Raw genomic sequence first — 2,951 nt, 5'->3', positions numbered from 1 at the left:
GCTCTGTGCTGACAACTAGCTCAGAGCCTGGAGCCTGTCTTTGGATTCTGTGTCTCCCTCTCTCTCTGACCCTCCCCTGCTCACACTGTCTCTATCTCTCTCTCAGAAATAAATTTTTAAAAAAACATTAAAATTTTTTAAAGATTATAATATGATAAATTATATTATAAATTTCAAATAAACTTCAAATAAAATGTCTAAAAGAAAAAACAATTCACAACTTTGCTACCTTAAGAAAATTGTTGTTGTTGTTATTTTTTTTAATGTTTATTTATTTTTGAGAGAGAAGGAGTGAGATAGAGTGTGAGCGGAGGAAGGTAGAGAGAGAGGGAGACACAGAATCTGAAGACAGGCTCCAGGCTTAGAGCTGTCAGCACAGAGCCTACAAGGGCCCCAACTCACAAACTGCAAGATCATGACCTGAGCCAAAGTCAGACGCCTAATCAATTTAGCCACCCAGGTGCCCTGGAAAATTGTTTTTACTCATCCTTATTATCTCTCAAATCTTTTAACATAATTTATTGTCAACTTGGTTAACATGGAGTGTAGACAGTGTGTTTTTGGNGCATCAGCACTCCTGTATCCCTTAGATAAATTCTTAGTAGTGCTATTGCTGGGTCATAGGGGAGTTCTATTTTTAATTTTTTGAGAAACCTCCACTTTGTTTTCCAGAGGGGCTGCACCAGTTTACATTCCCACCAACATTGCAAGAGGGTTCCCATCTCTCTGCATCCTCATCAGCATCTGTTGTTTCCTGAGTTGTTAATTTTAGTCACTTTGACTGGTATGGGGTGGCATCTCAGTGTGGTTTTGATTTGTATTCCCAGATGATGAGCGATGTTGAGCATCTTTTCATGTGTCTGTTGGCCATCTGAGTGTCTTCTTTGGAAAAGTGTCTATTCACGTCTTCTGCCCATTTCTTCACTGGATGATTTGGGCTTTTTTGGGTGCTGAGTTTGGTAAGTTCTTTATAGATTTTGGATACTAACCCTTGTCTCTCAGTTTTTGACTTTTTTCACACAGATATAATTATAAAATGGATGCTATTTTGCATTCTTAATAGGTATATGTGTAAAAATCATAAACATTGTTCATGTTTTTACATGTTCCTCATAATTATCATTTTTAATAGCTGCATATTATTTCATGGGCTTTTGTGTTCTAACTTAACTTGCTGATTGTTGAGAATTTGGGTTCGTTCCAACTTTTTACACTTACAAAGCATGCTGCAATGAACCTCTTTCACACACATGTGTATATGAACTTTTGCTCCTGTTTGATTATTTCTTTAGGGTGGATTCCCAGGAGAGGGATTATTGAACTTCATGGTGTGAACATTTGTATGGCCATTGAAAGGTGCTGCTGTTATGTGTCCAAATAAAGGTTGTAATCATTTACATCACACTACCAGTTCATGAATGTGCCCATTTCCCAAAACGTCCCTGTCTTGTTGAAAGAGTGTCTGGCTTTTGCTATAAACTAATCAACACAAAATAGACTCTCAGTGTAAATGTTGCTTATAATTTCCTGTTTTCTTTCTGCTTTCACAGAAGAACAGGTGCTGGGGGGCATCTATCACAAGAACGACTCCTCAAGTGGAACTCCCCCATTGGAACTGAGGGATGGACCTCGTGGAAATGTAAGCTGCAGGTGACTTCCACAGGAAACCGCCTTCGCTGTAGAGAAATGAATGAGCCCCAGCAGGGTCTGACTCCAAAACACAGGAGTGGAGCCAGGTCCCAGTGTGTGGGCAAAGTCAGACTGAGCCACGAGTCAGGGGCGAATAGCAACATGGGATAATGCTTAGAGTATCTTCCTGTTGAGGTTCAGAGCAGGCTCCATAGGCACCACCCTCGGAGGTAGCTGCACTAGTTTGCTAGGGCTCCCATAACAGCGCCCTAGAGGAGACTTTGGTTCCAGAGGCTGGAAGGCCAAGGTCACAGGAGTGGACAAGTTTGAGTTCTACCCAAGCCTCTCTCCTTGGCCTCCAAAGGGCTCCTTCTAGCTGTTTCCTCACATGGTGTGTCATATCTGGGTCTGCATTTATGTCCTAATTTCTTCTTCCAATAAGAGCTCTAGTCGCACTGACTTAGGGTCTACCCTAACTGATTTCATTTACCCTAAGGGCCTCTTTAAAAGCCCTATATCCAAATACAATCATATTCTAAGAGCCTGAGGGGTTAGAACTTTTATTTTGAATCGGATGGAGTGGACACATGCTCAATTCACCCCATGACAGTAGTTTTAGCAATAATATTTGTTGCAACTTTGCAGACATAAAAATTTACAAGTTGATAAGGTGGGGCGCCTGGATGGCTCAGTAGGTTAAGCCTCCGGCTTCGGCTCACGTCATGATTTCACATTTCACAGTTCCTGAGTTGGAACCCCAGGTCATGATCTCACATCTCCTGAGTTCGAGCCCTGAGTGAGCCCCTGTGCCGACAGCTCAGAGCCTAGGACTGCTTCGGGTTCTGTGGCTCCCTCTCTCTGCCCCTCCCCTGTTCACACTCTGTGTGTATCTCTCTCTCTCTCTCTCAAAAATAAATAAACATTTTTTAAAGATATTTTTTAAGTCGATAAGGTTAAGGCCCTCCGAGAGGGATCGTATTTAGAAAATCACAATTAAAAGAATTAGGAAAAAAATCCCTCTTCAAATTAGAACTTTGATAAAGAACATTCAAAGGGGATAAATCCTCACTGTCATAAACTCTTTCATAATCCCCTTTCTGCCCCGACTCTGTCCACATGCAAAAAATCACGTGCGCACCCAAGTTCCCAGGTTGCTTCCCCGCCCCGCGCTTTGTAACATGGGTTTTGTGAGCTCCTCACCTCCAGGCGCCGGCTTTCCGCACCCGCCGCTTCTGTAACTCCGCACCGCTGAGCGCAGAGCCGGGAAGCCGGGGCGGCGCACACCCGAGCGCAGAGCAGTGTCCCGGGACGCACAGCCGAGA

General features: G+C 43.2%; 1 long non-coding RNA gene across 1 annotated transcript in view; it reads left to right on the top strand.

Moving 5' to 3' along the window:
• LOC144228170 (uncharacterized) overlaps positions 1-1,633 on the top strand; it is a 7,174-nt gene extending 5,541 nt beyond the window's left edge. The window contains exons 2-4 of the long non-coding RNA XR_013334140.1: positions 828-959; positions 1,293-1,383; positions 1,551-1,633. This is a non-coding gene — a long non-coding RNA (uncharacterized LOC144228170). The remainder of the gene's footprint in view (positions 1-827; positions 960-1,292; positions 1,384-1,550) is intronic.
• The last annotated feature ends 1,318 nt before the right edge of the window (positions 1,634-2,951 follow it).

The sequence above is a fragment of the Crocuta crocuta genome, unplaced genomic scaffold, assembly GCF_008692635.1.
Source record: "Crocuta crocuta isolate KB4526 unplaced genomic scaffold, BGI_CrCroc_1.0 scaffold133, whole genome shotgun sequence".
Taxonomy (NCBI): domain Eukaryota; kingdom Metazoa; phylum Chordata; class Mammalia; order Carnivora; family Hyaenidae; genus Crocuta; species Crocuta crocuta.
This window is presented reverse-complemented; position numbering and strand designations above follow the sequence as displayed.